General features: G+C 37.2%; 1 protein-coding gene across 5 annotated transcripts in view; it reads right to left on the bottom strand.

The window, feature by feature from the left end:
• The window catches only part of LOC124723040 (coiled-coil domain-containing protein 177), a 291118-nt gene that overhangs the window by 164859 nt on the left and 106351 nt on the right, over window positions 1-19908 (bottom strand). The gene's annotated exons all lie outside the window — the stretch shown is intronic.

Below are 19908 nucleotides of genomic sequence, written 5' to 3'. Positions count from 1 at the left end.
GTCATCAGATAGAATTCAACATAAACTAGTCAAGGCTATACTTTATGAAGCTTGCATAATTTCCTGATGAAATTATGTGAGAACTGAATAATCCATGTTACCCCAAGAATAAGAGGCCTATAAGTGAGTGGTGGATGGGCAGCACCACCACTTCCTCTTCTTCCCCAGTTTCATGATTTGTCTGATCATGTATCATTCATGTAACCGGCAACAGTGCAATGGAATTACTGTCGAGACCTCATATGTCAAAATGTAGTCATGTAACATCTGAAGCCAGGGCTGCTGCTGTTCCTACCACTTCTACTACTACTACTACTACTACTACTACTACTGCTACTCAAACGAACAACAACAATTAGAATGGTAACACTAATAATGTATTTCTAGTAATACTCTAACACTAATATCTCAACAACAACAAAAATGCCCCCAACAAACATTTCTGGTCTTCAAAATTATATAATTTGCCTGAAATGGAGTGAGGAAAGCACAGAGAGTACAAAAGAAGATAATCAATAAATAAATATTTTCATCCTTTTCAACATCAGTCTAGTGTTTCTTAATTTCATTTGCACAATTGCTTATCAAATTTAGAGTAACTGTGAGTTCTGTTTAATTTTGTTTATTTGTTCATAGCATGGCTAGATTTTTTTTTTTTATTTTAGATAGTACACTTTACTTGAAAGTTGAATGTTTCCAGCATGTATCTCATCAGAGAGCTAGATTTCACCCTTCTACTGGGATTTCTCTGTGCAGTCACAGTTCTTAGTTGGTAAATTCACTGTAGTCCAATGATTTACCTTTGCATTAATTATTGTGTGACTTTGTTCATAGCAGTTCCAATCCTCCCATCAAATTGTAATAAAATAATGGGCCCAGAATGTGGCACCCATGTACTTGTGTAGGATAAAATGCCTGCCTTCTGCTCACAACTGCAAATCCTAATCTCTCTCTCTCTCTCAATGTCTGTGTGTGTGTGTGTGTGTGTGTGTGTGTGTGTGTGTGTGTGTGAGAGAGAGAGAGAGAGAGAGAGAGAGAGAGAGAGAGAGAGAGAGAGAGAGAGAGAGAGCACTGTTTCTGTGATCATATTAGTTTCAGGTTTACTGATTTCCTCTACATGTATGAATGGGTGATGGAGCTTCTCATAAAGGACTCAAACTGTCTACACAAAGGAAAGGGGTCTTCAGGTAGTAGAGTATGGAAGCTTAGCAGAAGAGCTGGCAATGGCACTTCTACGGCTAGCCAAATCCTCTCAGAGTGACAGTGTCCAGAATTTTTAGACACACATGAGATTTGCATATACATGCAACTGGCATCCATAGTTGATTAAGAACTGCACAGATTCTTTATAATACTGGAGCTGGTGTGCTCCCCAGAGCTGAGGCAAGACACTTAATGATGTTAACTGCCTGGAGGAAGCTTGTTTTTAGCCTATTGTGGTTGTCAACAAAGAGTGTCTTCCATCAACAGGTTAGGCTGAGAAATAAAAAAAAATTGTTTGTAATTTTCAATACAAATGGGTGATAAATGTCATGTGAGTGATGAAAATGAATGTACAGGGTTTCATCTGCAGAAAACCTGACACCTGTGCATTTTTTTACTTCTACAGTCTGCAGGTCTTCAGTTTCAATTGGTGTAATGCTGTTGCAGGCTTTGTGGAGCAGTAAAATATCATAAAATCATCACTGTATATGGATCATTAACTGGTCCCCTTATCATGCTCATTATATTGTCACTTGAGATGAAAATCGTGGTAATGCTCAAAGACATTATCCTCTTGCTCAAAGATGCCTCATAAGACTTCCTCTATTGCCAAGAAACAAAGTACTGTAAAAAGTTAGGAGCTGTTCTCAGAACCCCCACTGACAGAAGTGTTCATGGACATTATATTTCTAACTGGTATCATAGGGCCTCAACATCCAGCATGCCCAAACTAGCAGTAGTAGAATATGTCCTGTGGCCCACTTTGGAGGTGAATAAGGAACTGTCTGGATTCCGAATCCAGGCGAGATGGTATTTCATAATACATTCTAAGGTCTTTGCTATGCAGCTTGTGAAGAACAGACTATGATAACCACATGGTCTAGGTCAGTCTTTTCCAGGTTTTGAAACAGGTACACTCCATGATATCCCTTTACTTTTTATAATGACTTGGTATCTTGTAAAACAAAAAGAAAACTGTATCTGTCAATCCGAAGATGGCCGCCGAGTAAGTGACGCCAGAAACCATTTCCAGAAAGTTAAGTGATTTAGACAGGAATATAATTTAGTTTAACGCCGACAACAAATTAAATACGTGCATTAGTGTATCGTTTAGTCTTGCCATTAAAGGTTTGACTTTTCTTTGCGTATTTTTTCAGAAAACACGAAAAGATCGTAACTTCGCGAAGTCGCGCTTAGGCTTAAATTTTGTAAACGTGTTTGTTTCTTGTTTCACGGTAATTTAACTAGTTTCTCGGTAACAAATAAGTAAACTACCGTAAATAGCGTATAACTTCATTGTTGTAATACAGATTTCAGAAAAACAGCGTAACTTTATATCAGAAACTTGCCTATATACATTTGTTTATAGGCCTAATTCTCGTAACGTTTTTGGAGAATCAAAGTTAAAGTATCTCGTTTAATTGTCCTTGTTTTCATTCCATCGAGTGAAATATATAATAAATAGCGTATACCTTCATTGTTTTAATACAGATCTCAGAAAAACAGCGGAATTTTAAATCAGAAACTTGCTTATATACATTTGTGAATAGGCTAAATTCTTGTAACGTCTTTTTTGATTTTCGGTAATTTAATTGATTTATTCTAGCTAAAGTATTATTTTTGCCATGAGTGAGAAGTGCCTGACTTGCCGTAGAATTGTTAGTTCCGGGGTTTGGTGTGATGGATGTAGTAGTTTTTTTCACTGGGGGGACTGCAGTGGCATGGGTGTTGGGAAAGTGGATCAGGCTCATCAGTGGTTATGTAGGATTTGCAGCAGAGATAGGAAGATAGTGGAACAGGAGGGGAAAATTGCTGCCCTTCAGGCTGAGCTAGATCAGGCTAGGGAAGATCTGGACAGGTTAAGGAGGGAGAAGGGCAAAGAGAGGTGGGAAGTGGCAACAGGTAGCAGAAGGAACAGGCCTAGAACTAAGTCTGACAGTTTTGTGGTGAATGTCAAAAATAAGTTTGACCTGTTGCTTCAGTTAGAAACTGATGAGCCTCAAGCAGAGGTAGGTGTAGACAGGACACAACAAACTTTCAATAGGAAATTGAAAAAGAATGTAGGAAAGTCGTTGAAAAGGAAGAAAGTTTTGTTGTTAGGCAGTTCTCATGCCAGAGGTGTAGGCCAACTTCTGCAGGAGGAATTAGGACCAGAATACCAGGTCACAAATTTTTTCAAACCAAGTGCTAGTCTGGATCAGGTGACAGAGGATTTAGGTTCACTCTGTAAAGGATTTACCAGGGAAGACACCGTGGTTATTGTGGGAGGGCCAGGGAACAGCATCGACAGAGATCCTGGGTACAGTATAGAGTGTGACCTGGTAAAGATTGCGTCGGCATCGAGACACACCAATGTTGAATTTGTATCTGTCCTGAGACGCCATGACCGGCCTCATTTGAACTCTTCTGTTGGGAGAGTTAATTTGGAGTTGGAACGGCTGCTTGGGTCGGGTGCGGGGGCTCATATTGGTGTGGTTCCTGTTGATTATCTCAGTAGGTGGGACTATACCAGGCACGGCCTACATCTCAACAGGAAAGGGAAGGGGAAACTGGCTGGGGTAATAGCAGGAAATTTAAGGGGGGGAGGCACTGCCATGAATGGTAAAATACCAGTGGTTACAGGTGTTGGAGCAGCACCTTTTTTTAGGATAGGTAAGACAGAAAGATGTCAATTTCTACGAGAGGTCAGTATTGAAACAAATCTTCAGTTTAGGAAATAAATTAAACAGCACAATTCTAGCACATTTGATCACCAATCACAGCTATCAATTATACATTTTCACCAATCACCAGAAATTTTATCTCCACCAAGTTGTATCTCAGTCCTAGGTAATTGCATTGATGAATTAAAGTCACCCAACCCAGTTGACATAATCTGCCTCTCTGAACACCATGTGACCACTGGTATAGGAACTAGGCCTAAGCACAATGAGAAACTCAGACAGGAGAGTACTGCAAATGTTAGAATAAGGAAAGGTTCTCATAAAAGTATAATTAAAAGTAATGTAAGTATATTTCATCAAAATATTGGGAGTTTAAAGAATAAAGTAGATGAGCTTCTGGTTTGTTTAGAAGATTTAGAAGCTGAGAATGAAATAGATATACTATGCCTGTCTGAGCATCACATTGTTACTGATATGGATAAGGTAAATGTAAGTGGATATAAGCTCTCTGCACATGTAATGAGAGAAAATATGGAGAAAGGAGGAGTTGCCATATATGTCAAAAGTTATCATTGTGCAAAAAGTATAGAAACAAAAAAGTTTGTGTAGAGAAACACATAGAAGCATGTGCCTGTGAGCTTAAATTAAATAAAGGCACATTTATAATTGTAACTGTATATAGGTCCCCATCAGGAAATTTTCATCTATTTCTGAAAAATTTGGACTCCTTGTTGTGCTATCTGTCAGACAGGGGGAAGCAAATTATTATTTGTGGGGACTTCAATGTAGATTCTCTGAAAGAGGGTAATAGGAAAAATGACCTTGAAGTATTACTCGGTTCTTTCAATTTGACACCCGTTATTGATTTTCCTACTCGGGTGGTAAAGGATAGCAGCTCACTGATAGATAACTTCTTTATAGACCAAGATAAGTTTAACCAGATAAATGCTCAGCCTGTTGAGAATGGTCTTTCTGATCATGGTGCACAGCTAGTTACAATATATGACATAGCTCCATTCAGCAATACTAAACAGTCCTCCAAAGTAGTACGTTCAGTCAACGATTTAACAATTGCAAATTTCAGGGAAAGCCTACAGCAGTTAGACTGGGATGAGGTGTACCGTGAACCTGATGCCAATTTAAAATATAATTTATTTCATGACATTTTTGTAAATGCATTTGAAAACTGCTTCCCCAAGAAAATAGTTAAATATACTCGTAAGAAACCTTGTAACAAACCATGGCTTACTAAGGGTATAAAAATATCTTGTAACCGGAAAAGGGAAATGTATCTGACAGCAAGAAAGAGTAGTGACCCAGAAACTATCAAAAATTATAAAAACTACTGTGTTATATTAAGAAAAGTTATTAAAAAATCCAGGAGTATGTGTATCATGTCTGAAATCAGCAACTCTGATAATAAAATTAAAACAATTTGGAATATTATTAAAAGAGAAACAGGTCAACCAAGAGCAGAGGAAGACAGTATTACCATCAAATTGAATGAAAACTTTACGAACAAAAAGTCAGAAGTTGAAAATATTTTTAATAATCATTTTCTAAATGTTGTGGATATAGTAGGATCCAGGTGTTCATTAGAAGATGCTAGGCTGTTAATGGAAGAGGCCATACCTATGCAATTTGATACAATTGAAATCTCACCCACTTCTCCCTCTGAAATTAGGAAAATAATAAACTTGCTTAAAAGCAAAAACTCACATGGAATTGATGGCATTTCCAGCAAAATACTAAAAGCTTGTTCTCAACAGATAAGTAAGATTCTCAGCCACCTGTGTAATAGCTCTCTGGAGCAGGGCATTTTCCCTGATAGACTGAAATATGCTATTGTTATACCTTTGCATAAAAAGGGGGATAGATCTGACGTCAACAATTACCGTCCAATCTCCCTTCTAACAGCTTTATCCAAAATTTTTGAGAAATTAATGTATTCAAGAGTAGCTTCACATATCTGTAAAAATGAAGTACTAACAAAATGTCAGTTTGGTTTCCAGAAAGGTTTTTCAACAGAAAATGCCATATATGCTTTCACCAGTCAAATTTTGAATGATCTGAATAACCGAACACCACCCATTGGGATTTTTTGTGATCTCTCAAAGGCTTTTGATTGTGTAAATCATGAAATTCTGCTAGACAAGCTCAAGTATTGTGGCATGAGTGGGACAGTGCACAAATGGTTTAATTCGTACCTAACTGGAAGAGTGCAGAAAGTTGAAATAAGTAGTTCTCGTAACATGCAAAGATCAGCACATTCTTCAAACTGGGAAACTATCAAGAATGGGGTTCCACAAGGGTCAGTCTTGGGTCCTTTGTTGTTCTTATTATATATTAATGACTTGCCATTCTATATTCATGAAGAGGCAAAGTTAGTTCTCTTTGCTGATGATACAAGTATAGTAATCACACCTGACAAACAAAAATTAACTGATGAAATTGTCAATACTGTCTTTCAGAAAATTACTAAGTGGTTCCTTGTAAACGGACTCTCACTGAATTTTGATAAGACACAGTACATACAGTTCCGTACAGGGAATGGTATGACGCCATTAATAAATATAGACCTTAATCAGAAGCATATAGCTAAGGTAGAATATTCCAAATTTTAGGTGTGTCCATTGATGAGGGATTAAATTGGAAGAAACACATTGATGATCTGCTGAAACGTTTGAGTTCAGCTACTTATGCAATAAGGGTCATTGCAAATTTTGGTGATATACATCTTAGTAAATTAGCTTACTACGCCTATTTTCACTCATTGCTTTCATATGGCATCATATTTTGGGGGAATTCATCACTGAGGAATAAAGTATTTATTGCACAAAAGCGTGTAATCAGAATAATAGCTGGAGTCCACCCAAGATCATCCTGCAGACATTTATTTAAGGACCTAGGGATATTCACAGTAGCTTCTCAGTATATATACTCTCTTATGAAATTTGTTATTAACAACCAAACCCAATTCAAAAGTAATAGCAGTGTGCATAACTACAATACTAGGAGAAAGGATGATCTTCACTATTCAAGATTAAATCTAACTTTGGCACAGAAAGGGGTGAATTATACTGGCATTAAAATCTTTGGTCACTTACCAAATAGTATCAAAAGTCTGACAGATAACCAACAAGTATTTAAGAAGAAATTAAAAGAATTTCTGAATGACAACTCCTTCTACTCCATAGAGGAATTTTTAGATATAAATTAAGAAAAAAAAGAAAAAAAATATTTAAAAAAAATAATAAAAATAAAAAATAAATAAAAACAAAAAACACAAAAAAATAAAGTTGTTATATTAACTTAAGTATGTTGTTAAATTAACCTAATTATATCATGTATTAGAAAATTCGACTCGTTCCACATCATTATGAAATATCGTATTCATGATCCATGGAACTAGTATTAATCTAATCTAATCTAATCTGATGTTGATACTATAGCACATTACAAGAAATACTGCAAAATATTAAAGACTGTAATACGGACATCAAACCAAATATATTACAAGGAAAAGATAGTCATATCAGATAACAAAATAAAGACAATATGGGATATAGTGAAGGAGGAGACCAGTAGAACCAGACATGAAGAGGGACAAATAGCATTAAGAGTAAATGATACATTGGTGACGGGTGTGTATAGTGTTGCAGAACTTTTTAACACACATTTCATAACTGTTACTGAAAAGATGGAGTTGTCAGGTTCTGTAGATGCTGCTATGGATTACCTCAGACCAGACATTTCAAGTAACTTCCATAATATGAATTTGACCCTCACTACCCCAGCAGAAATAGTATCCATCATAAAATCTTTAAAATCAAAAACATCTAGTGGGTATGATGAAATACCAACAAAGCTAATTAAAGAATGTGATTCTGAGTTAAGTAACATATTAAGCCATCTGTGTAACCAGTTGTTTATCAGTGGAATATTTCCTGAATGGTTAAAATATGCTGAAGTTAAGCCACTGTTTAAGAAGGGAGATAAAGAAATAGCATCAAATTTCTATCCAATTTCACTTTTGCCAGCATTCTCAAAAATTTTAGAAAAAGTAATGTACAATCGGCTTTATAACCATCTTATCTCAAATAACATACTGTCAAAGTCACAGTTTGGATTTCTAAAGGGTTCTGATATTGAGAAGGCTATCTACACTTACAGTGAAAATGTGCTTAATTCATTAGATAAAAAATTGCAGGCAACTGGTATACTTTGTGATCTGTCAAAGGCATTTGACTGTGTAAATCACAATATCCTTTTAAGTAAATTAGAATATTATAGTGTAACAGGAAATGTTGCAAAATGGTTCAAATCTCATATCTCTGGCAGGAAACAAAGGGTGTTATTAGGAAAGAGACATGTATCAAGCTATCAGGCATCATCCAACTGGGAACTAATTACATGTGAGGTCCCACAAGGTTCCATTTTAGGGCCCTTACTTTTTCTTGTGTATATCAATGACCTTTCATCAGTAACATTACCAGATGCCAGGTTCGTTTTGTTTGCTGATACAAACATTGTAATAAATAGCAAATCGAGTGTAGTCTTAGAAAGATCAGCTAATAAAATATTTTTGGACATTAATCACTGGTTCCTAGCCAATTCCTTGTCACTAAACTTTGATATAACACGCTACATGCAGTTCAGAACTTGGAAGGTGTGTCCCACGAGTATATGCCTAACATATGATGACAAGCAGATAGAAGAAGTGGACAGTGTTAAATTCCTGGGATTACAGCTTGATAATAAATTCAACTGGGAAAAGCACACCACAGAACTGCTGAAGTGTCTTAACAAATCTCTATTTGCAATGCGAATTGTGTCAGACATAGGGGATATAAAAATGAAAAAGCTGGCATACTATGCTTACTTTCATTCCATAATGTGATATGAGATTATTTTTTGGGACAATTCATCAAGCCAAGCTAAAGTTTTCTGGGCACAAAAATGTGCAGTATGCGTTATATGTGGTGTGAACCCAAGAACATCCTGCAGGGGCCTGTTTAGGGAACTAGGGATACTAACTACTGCTTCCCAATATATTTATTCTTTAATGAAATTTGTCATTAAAAATATATCACTTTTTCAAACCAACAGCTCAATTCATGGAATCAAGACTAGATATAAGAATAATCTTCAGAAGGATTTGAAGTCACTTAGTCTTGTACAAAAAGGTGTGCATTATTCAGGAAAACACATTTTCAATAACTTGCCAGCAGCCATAAAAAGCTTAACAACCAATGAAATTCAGTTTAAGAGAAGCCCAAAGGATTTATTGGTGGCCAACTCCTTCTACTCCATTGATGAATTTCTCAGTAGAACCAACTAATTTGTGTGTGTGTGTGTGTGTGTATATATATATATATATATATATATATATATATATATATATATATATATATATATATATATATATATATATATATATAACTTCTGCACCATTTCAGTGCAGTAATGTGCTCATTGTAAATATGTATTATAGTAGTTGTATTACATGTTTATTACCTTATAACTAAATTAAAAAAACTTTATATTTTAAATTCAGTGCATTAGCATTTGTAAAATGATTCTTTCATATAGTGTTCATTAAAAAATGATGATCATTCCTCTTGGGACCTGAGGAATTGTACATTAGCTTATTTGTTTGAGTTGTAAATATTTGTCACATATTGTTGTTTTTCTGACATGTTCCTCATCCTGGAGGACCTCCTCACTATGGATCAATTGGAATGAAAGTAAATCTAATCTAATCTATTCTACCCAAAAGGCTGTGAGGTTTTCAGCAGCTGATTAGTGTATGAATTTACCCAGAGTTGCTCAACTGTTCCCGAGAACTGCTCAAGGGAGAGGTGATTTTGTAGATGGTCTTGAGAATGGATACATTATATTCAAGCAACACGTACATTTTAGAAGTGTATGACTAGACAAACATTTAGATTGTGATATAAGTACATCCATTTGATGGGTAATACTACACTCACCTAAAATGGCTATGCAGCCAAAACTACACACAAGTGGGAACTACAAAATAAAATGACATCTTAATTGAACCAACAACAGTAAGAAAAAGATACTAATGATATTTGTGTGCCAATATCAGTCTTTGGAATGTGTTGTTTACTAACCTTGCCAGACAGGCAGATGGGCGACCAAGATTTATTGATATGTCTAATGGTGCACATGTCCAGTGATGGTGCTTGCAGCAGGAACAAAGGTTGATATTGCAGGCCAGTATCATAGGCTGGTCACATGAAAACTGATAAAGCCAAACATAAAGTAGTCTCTGCCTCAGTTACTCTTATTTGTCCCACCTATGCCTGTGGACTCCACAATGCAATGATTTTTTACTGTGTGTATGGTGTTATGAATCCTAAACTTGTGGTGTCCACCACCTCTTGGCTATATAAAACTTTGATTATGAGGTAAATGTTATCCAGTTAAGTCATACTTTGACTTCATTCTGCTACTCACAAATGACTTCATAATAAATTCTATTTGTGGCTTAAGTGAATACTTTGCCAATGACTATTACTGTTTGGTTCATGGACTAGCTGGCAGTTCACATTGTTGTTACAGAAGCTATTTATGCTCTATAAACACTGTGGCCTGAAATAAGGGGTACACCCTTGGTGACAAGGAGGTTGTGGTTTTGCTTCACCAAGTGCTACCATGGATGCCACATTTCTTAATCTTTGACAGCAACAGCTGTCACAGCAGCAGCAACAGTTAAGGTCTTGATCAAGCATTTAACCTGTTCACATGAACAACAGCAGCAGCAGAGGCATCTACAGTATCAAGACTTGATCAAGCACTTAACTGATTCCCCAATGTAACAGTTACAGGCATTGTCAGTCAACCCAACATTTCAGTTCAATCATAGTCTCAGTACAAGAATTTATCAACTGCAGGAGGATGGGACACATTTATGGAACACAATAACCATGTGGTCTAAACTGAATGCAAACAGTGAGATTCTTGGTTCTAGAAATTTTACTAATAACAGTACAGAGATGTGTCACATTTGTAAAACTAGGACTGTGTATGACAGTCAAAAATGCATTTTGTGTTATACCATTACTGAACTGACTGAAAAATATAAGACAGATAAGAGAGTCAGAGTGTGCAAAAGTATACCCCCAATGTCATCTACAGAAAATGTTCAAAGTATGGAGAGACACAAATGAATGTTACTGCAAAATGTCAACTATCAAAGGAATTGCATGTAAAATGTAAAACAGTGTTTCACAGTAGCTGAACAATAGCAGACACAAAGGAAAAATGTGGCTGTGTTCGAAGTTTTGCATCCCAAAATTAAACCTACAAGAAAGAAGCAAAGAAGAAATCATTTCTGTGCTAACTAAAGATGCAGAAATGTGTAAAGATAAATACAAAAAGTTGCAACCATCCAAAATGCACACTATTCACCAGGAAAGCACAACAAACTGTAGTGTAATTTCAACAGACAAGATGAACCTTACCATTACTAATCTTGAAAGTAGCTCCAATAAGACCAACAAGTCAGACATACAGCAATGAGGAAAAAGAAAACAGGAGGTCTTAACCAGTACTACAAAACTTATTAAGCTTCAAAAATGACACAAAAAGACATACAAAAATGCAATTCTCCAATTTTTAATGAAGATTCAAAGTGAAAATCATAACATTGTACAGCCCCAGCATGTTAGAATACGAAAAAGAAACAGAAAGTTTATTTTTTCTTGCACACAGTCTTGGTCGTATTATTGCTACTTGGATCAATGAGACAATAGTTAGAAAAGCAACAGCATTTTTAAGCCTGGTGCTCCCACGTCTGAAACTGGAAAACTCATCCACTTGCCTGACATCAGCAATTTAACTGATAATGACTTTGTTGTGCTGTTTGAAGGAGCAAATGATGTATTTAAAAATGAAACATGAAACTTCTAAGCCAGTGCCAAACTAAAAAAAAAAAATGTTTAGGACACTTTGTCACACAAATGTCCAATTAATGACCATTCCACACCAATATGACCAATCTCCATGATCATGTGTTAACAAAGAAATGAGTGCTGCAAACGATGGATTGCTTTCGAAAGTATGCACACAGTATGAAAACATAGAAGCTGTTGATCTCAGTGCTACAGGACATAGATTCCACACTACACATGGACTACACTTAAATGGGCTAGAGAATTAGCTTGTGGTGGAAAAAATAAGCAGATGTATTGTCAAGAAATCAGAGATAAGACATATAGTATCAAAGAAAACAGATCCATCTTCACATCGTCTCCATTCACCAAAACATCAATCATCTCCCTCTTATGCACAAGTGATCCACAGTTGATTGTAAGAAAAGATTTGGACTCCAACAACTCAGAAAAAGACTTCAGGCTCCCACACACATGATTTTTTTATGGAAAAATCCTTACCAAGCAAGAATGAGGTTAGTGGGTTAATAAAAATGCCCTTAGGGAACTTAATGTTAATGTAAAAATCAGTACTGGTAATCAAATAAATTGCAGTAGCAAAGGTCTTTCTGTTTGTCATCAAAACATTCAGTCAACAACAAACAAAATTTTAGATTTAGAGATTTTACTAAATACGGAAGTCCACTCTATCAGTGTTTTGTGCACTATAGGGCACTGGCTAAATGTTGACCAAATTGTCTCCTTTTCTACACTGCAGTACATAATACAAATTATTTCTGTAGAAACAGTTATAAAAATGGAGGTACTGTAATTTTCATAAAGCTAGGTTTAAAATATAAATCTATTAATAAGTTTCAGCATCTCAGCGTGGAAAAGGATTTTCAGCTGGCACTTATTGAAGTCAATGAGGCAAATACAGTTTTAGCCTGCATATATTGCTCCCAAATGGAAATTTTTGGTCATTACTAAATAAGCTTGAATGTGTACTAAACAGGCTTCATATCTACAAGAAATCAATAGTGCTGTCAGGGGACTTCAACACTGATTTTCTTGGAACCAGCAAAAGAAAGAGCTACTACTCAATGTCAGAGATACTTTCAACTTAAAACAATCCAAACGAGAATCATAAAAACTACTGCCACTGCCCTGCATCAGATATTCGTGAATACAAACTATACTGCAAAATGTATAAGCTCAAGCTGTTACCTTCGAAAGCAACTTGCTGCCTTCCCAGAACTACAAAGGAACTGTAACAGTAAGAAGTTTCAATACACATAATACAGGAACATTCAATTCCCTATTATCAGGAGAAAGGCAGGAAGAAATTTTACAAATGACTATTCCACACCGATATGACCAATCTCCATGATCATGTGTTAACAAAGTGATAAGTGCTGCAAATGACGGATTGCTCTCGAAAACAACAACAGGTTCGAGAAATTCTCTATCATCTTCAGTGATTGCTTTAAAATCATTCCCTTTCAAAACACAAGTAATAAGAGTCACAACTTCAAAAGCAAAGAGACGTATAACAACAGGTATCAGAACCTCAAATGTGAGGAAAAGACAAATACTCAGATATAGGAAAAACAGTAACATACCCTCCACTGCTGAACAGCTATATTCAGAAATACATTCAAATCTACATAAAATTGATAAGTGAGGCAAAAAACTGACCAATGATAAGTTAATAACAATCAGCAAATAAAAGCCAAGCACTATGGAAAATAATAAAGAAGGAAACAAATTAAGTTTCCCCTAAAATGGAAAATCTCACTCTGAACCATGAGAACAAGAGTGTAGCTGATCTGCAACACATCGAAAAAAATTTCAGGTGTTACAATGCAGATATCACAAATAATTTAATAGTCAGTGACAAAACACATACTAGAAAGAAAGAGAAAAACAAAGTGCAGTCATGTTCCTCTCCAGATGAGATCATCCATGTTGCGTTAACTCTTAAGAAAATGTCATCAGGAATTAATGGTATTCCTGACTGCATCATAAAGCAATATGTTAGAAACACTTCACTGCCTCATGCAGATATAGCCAATACATATTTTCTGTCAGGGACAATCCCAGGCTGTTTAAAAATTGCAAAATTGGTCCCTGTTTACAAGAAAGGAGACAAATCAAATACAGAAAACTATGTAATAATGGCCTCATTATCATGCTTTAGTGAAATCATAGAAAAAGTAATGTATAATAGGTTAATGAAATTTTTTGAGAAAACCAAAATTCTCAATGATACTCAGCATGGATTCAGGAAAATAAACAACAACTAGTGCTATCTATTATTTTATACACAATTCCCTTCAAACAATGCACAAAAATCAAACACAGGCATCTTTTTAGACTTAATAAAGCCTTTCCCATAGTGGACCACAACATATTGCTGGACAAGCTCCAAGTATATGGCATTGGAGGCACTGTGCTAAAATGGTTCACATCATACTTGACAAACAAACAAACAAACACTGTCCAAACAGACCTTGAAGGCCCAACAGTACTGACCAGCCACCATATTATCCTCAGCCCTTAGGCATCACCGGATGTGGATATAGAGGGGCATGTGATCAGCACACTGCTCTCCCAGCCATTGTCAGTTTTTGTGACCTGCTTGACAAACAGGAAACAGAAAATACAAATAAAACATGAACTATAGGAAATTACACTGAAACACCAAAGAAGCTGGTATAGGCATGCATATTCAAACACAGAGATATACTATGTGATCAAAAGTATCCAAACACACCCAAGAACATGCATTTTTAATGCTTGCCGGTAAATGCCAAACGACACCTCACTTGGTGTAAAGAGCGTAAACATTGGACAACTCAGCAGTGGAAAAACATTGTGTGGAGTGACGAATCAGGTACAGAATGTGACGATCTGATGGCAGGGTATGGGTATGGCGAATGCATGGTGAACGTAATCTGCCAGTTTGTGTAGTGCCAACAGTAAAATTCGGAGGCGGTGGTGTTATGGTGTGGTCGTGTTTTTCATGGAGGGCTCTGGCACCCCTTGTTGTTTTGCATGGCACTATCACAGCACAGGCCTACATTGAATTTTTAAGCACCTTCTTGATTCCCACTTCCCACTGTTGAAGAGCAATTTCAGGATGGCAATTGCATCTTTCAACATGATCGAGCACCTGTTCATAATGCACGGTCTATGGTGGAGTGGTTACACGACAGTAACATCCCTGTCATGGACTGGCCTGCACAGAGTCCTGCCCTGAATCCTATAGAACACCTCTGGGATGTTTTGGAAAGCCGACTTCATGCCAGGCCTCACTGACTGACATCTATACCTCTCCTCAGTGCAGGACTCTGTGAAGAATGGACCACCATTCCCCAAGAAACCTTCCAGCACTTCACTGAACATATGCCTGCGAGAGTGGAAGCTGTCATCAAGGGTAAGGGTGGGCCAACAACATATTGAGTTCCAGCATTACCGATGGGAGGGTGCCACAAACTTGTAAGTCATTTTCAGCCAGGTGTCTGAATACTTTTGATCACATAGTGTATATAAAAAGGAAGAACCTGGCACTGAGGTCGGCAGTGCCTATATAAGACAACAAGTGTCTGGCACAGTTGTTAGACAGGTTACTGCAATGGCAAGTTATCAAGATTTAAGTGAGTTTGAACATGGTGTTATAGTTGGCACATGAGCAATGGGACACAGCATCTCTGAGGTAGTGAAAACGGGGATTTTGCCATACAACCATTTCACAAGTGTACTGTGGATATCAGGAATCCAATAAAACATCAAACCTCCGACATCGCTGTGGCCGGAGAAAGATTCTGCAAGAACAGGACCAATGATGACTGAAGAGAATTGTTCAACGTGACAGAAGTGCAACTCTTCTGCAAATTGCTGTAGATTTCAATGCTGGGCCATCAACAAGTGTCAGTGTGCGAACCATTCAACGAAACATCATCGATATTGCCTTTTGGAGCCAAAGGCCCACTCAAGTACCATTGATGACTGCATGACACAAAGCTTTACACCTTGCCTGGGCCAGTCATCACTGACATTGGACTGTTAATGACTGGAAACACATTGCCTGGTTGGACGAGTCTCATTCCAAATTGAATCGAGCGGATGGACGTGTACAGGTATGGAGACAACCTCATGAATCCATGGACCCTGCATGTCAACAGAGGACTGTTCAAGCTGGTGGAGGCTCTTTAATGGTGTGGGGCATGTGCAGTTGGAGTGATATGGGACCAATGATGTGTGTAGATACGACTCTGACAGGTGACACGTATGTAAGCATCCTGTCTCGTCAACTGCATCCATTCATGTCCATTGTGCTTTCTGTCGGACTTGGGCAATTCCAGCAGGACAATGCAACAACCCACATGTCTAGAATTGCTACAGAGTGGGTCCAAGAACCTTCTTCTGAGTTTAAACACTTCCGTTGGCCACCAAACTCACTAGGCATGAACATTATTGAGCATATCTAGGATGCCTTGAAACATGCTGTTCAAAAGAGATCTCCAACCCCTCATATCCTTATGGATTTATGGACAGACCTGCAAGATTCATGGTGTCAATTCCTTCCTGCACTACTACAGACATTAGTTGTGTCCATGCCACATAATGTTGTGGCACTTCCGCATGCTCGCAGGGGCCCTACACGATATTAGGCTCTTCAGTGAAATTATTCTTTTTTTTAAAAAAAAAGAAGAAGAAGAAGAAGAATAGAGTCCCCCAGGGATCCCTTCTTGGCCCAATCCTCTTTCTCCTGTATATAAACAATTTATACCCAAATATTGAGTCACAAACAAACTTATTATAGGAAATACCCCAAGTCAGCTACAAGCAGCTATAAATAAAACTACAGCACAGCTAAACAGATGATTTGAGGGGAATAAACTACTGACAACCACTGAGAAATCAACATTCATAAATTTCTGTCGAAAAGGTGATGCATGCAACACCATTGTGATGATAAACTTTCAAAAAAATTTCATCTTCTCTATAAAAACCATTTAGGCATTTAGCTTCAAAATAAGTTCAAATGGCGTGCACATACAAACAAAATAAATGGAACATTGAATAAAAATGTTATAATCTATGATTACTCTCTGGTGAAGTAAGTTCTAGCACTGTCGAAACTACCTTCTTTGCTCGATTTCACAGCATCGCATTGTATGGAATTATATCCTGGGTAATACAGCACCTAGTTCACTCATTTTCTTAACCTAACAAAGAACTATAAGAGCAATGCAACATGCCTGACAGACAGGTTCTTGCAAACCCCTCTTTAAAAGTCATAGATCCTTCCATTTCTCTGTATGTACATACTAGAAATCTGTACGTATGTTACAATGAATTTGAAAAAAAAAAAAAATGAAACTTTTAATATCCATGAGCATGATACAACACAAAAGGAAAAATTTAATGTCCAGTCAGTAAGGAAATCAGGGTACAAAACTTTCACAATAAACAGTGGTATACAAATTTCCAAGTCTTCCACATAAGGTAAAAATCTTATCATCATCCACACTCTTTTGTAAAGCCCTAAGGACATTCTTATTAGATCATTTCTTCTATTCAGTAGCAGAATTCTTAGAACATTTGAGGTACAGGAGACTTGACACAAGACAGTGCAATTACTCCAAATAGTGCAAGCTCTTTTGTGGATAAAGCTAAAATTTATGTATCTACTGAAATAGTGGTGTATTTTTATTGTGTTGTGTTAATGTTTTGTCTCATGTTTGTTCTGTGTCCCAAAATATGGAAAGATTTATTGGATGGATGGATGAATGAATCGATAAATAAACAAGCAATTAGCTGGGAAGCACAAGCACTGTTCAAAAAGTATCTGACCTTATTTTTGATGGTAGAAACCAAGAATGGTATTAGGCCATGCACATTCACTATGTTTGTAGGCATATATAGTGCACATGTCTTACTGTTTTCACAGCCGTGGAAACAACCAGTTGCTTGTTGCCCATTTACATATGAACATGCATAAATCATAGTCATTGGATTTTGTGTTGTGGGCAAAATGATAGAAAAAGTGAAACAACGTTATTGCATCAAATTTTGTTTTACGCTTGGCAATTCTCAAGTTGAAACAATCTGCAAGATTTGACAAGTGTTTGGGGATGAAGTAATGGGTATCACATAGATAAATGAGTAGTACAACTGCTTCAAAGATGAGCACTCATCAGTGAAGAGTGAAGTATGTTCATGCAGGCCTTCAATATCTGCAAATGAGATTGTTTTTGGTCATGTAAGAGCCTGGTGATGCAGGGTAAATGAATCACAATTGGAGAACTTGCAGACAAGATTAAAATTAGTATAGGATTCATTCATACCATTTTAAGGAAACATTTGGACCTCACGAGAATCTCAGCAAAATTTGTGCCACAGTTGCTAACAATTGAGCGAAGCAAATTCATTTGAAGATTGTGCAGGAAACGCAGGATGAACAGTAATCCCAAGTTTCTTAACACAGTGATCACTGGCCATGAGTCCTGGGTTTCTGGGTACAACCGAGAAACAAAGTTCCAGTCATGGCAATGGAAGCATTCCTCATCCCCAACACCCAAAATAACAAGGCAGGTCCGCAGCAATGTGGAAGTCCTGCTGACCATCTTTTTTTACTACAGTGTCATGGTCCATCACAAGTATGCCCCAGAAGGTACTAATGTGTAGAAGGAGTACCACCAAGAGGGTCTGTGTTGCCTTTGTGGAGCAGTGAGATGCAAATGGCCGGATTTGTGGGCAGCGAGCAGTTGGCACCTTCATAATGATAACACACCAATTCAACATTCTCAATTGATCCTGAGTTGTTTGCCAAACACAAATTGGATGTGGTTTGTCACCCTCTGTATTCCTCTGACCTAGCACTAAGTCTCTTCTGGCTTTTCTCTAAACTGAAAAGACTCTGAAAGGGACCAGACTTCAGAACAAGGGAGACATTATGCAGAATTCAATGGGGTAGCTACACACCATATCAAATTAGGCTATCCATTGATGCTTCCAGCAGTGGCAGCAGCATTGGGAGAGGTGTGTAGAGGCTGAAGGGGACTACCCTGAAGGTGATTGGCATCAAACAATGGTATCTGAATAAAGATTGATTTTATAAATAAAAGTTGGATACTTTTTGAACAGCTGTTGTATATCAAATATGGCTTGCATTGTATTTTCAGGCATGCAAGGTTAAATTCCTGGATTGCCAATGGGCCTTTTTGCTGTCTGCTATTACTGAGTTATATTCCTTGGTTCAAAAATTAACCCTGTTGTTCCAAGCATCAGTGGAGCAATTCTCTAACATATTCTCTTTATTGTCTGAGCATTTTTCCAAAATATGTATGTTGTACCTTTACATAAAGGTCACACTGTTGAAGTACATCACAGTTCAACAAGCACCGGGTACCTGCCCCTTCTGATGCAAATTATTGATATTTCAGATAGTGGTCAAGTACTGGCAAGGTGTAAAATTTTGTTACAGGCAACACTGCAAGACATTCTGATGACTTTTCCTTTTGGTAGCAGTGAATCATTCTCAGTTATGAACTAATACACATATTTTAGTGTAGGCACTCCCTCACTAAAAGAAGTGCAGTCAAAGTTAGGAGTTTAAGCTCAATGTGAGGTTCCACTTGGTTGTGTGCAACTGATGGTCACCTATAATCAGGTGTTGCAGACTAGTAATTTTTGACTGTGACAAATCTGTCAGTCAAGAATGTATTTGACCTTGACACATATTACTCTTTTGGAGTTTCATTATATTCGGCTGTATACTCCTTCAGCTTGTCAGTACTGTGTGTTTCCATTAAAATGCTTTGTATGTAATTTGTGCCACTGTTTGAACTTGGTTTAGGGAAATCAGTCGACTTTCAGGCACTCATTGTCTTAAAGCTGACAGTAAGCCTCAGATTTTGTAAAGCTCACTCAATTCCATTTACCATTAAGGATTAGGTTAAGATTTAAAAATATTAACTAAAGAACAACAAGTTTTATCCCCTGTTTCCCACAGGGTGTGGGCTTTGCCATCAGTGACAGTCAGAGAAAATGGGGGCTCTCTTTGGTGTGTGGAGACTTAAGTAAATTCCAGGAGGTAAATTATTCTCTAAAACAGATCTTGCAGAGCCATATTT

This window comes from Schistocerca piceifrons, chromosome X, assembly GCF_021461385.2.
Source record: "Schistocerca piceifrons isolate TAMUIC-IGC-003096 chromosome X, iqSchPice1.1, whole genome shotgun sequence".
Classification (NCBI taxonomy): Eukaryota; Metazoa; Arthropoda; class Insecta; order Orthoptera; family Acrididae; genus Schistocerca; species Schistocerca piceifrons.
This window is presented reverse-complemented; position numbering and strand designations above follow the sequence as displayed.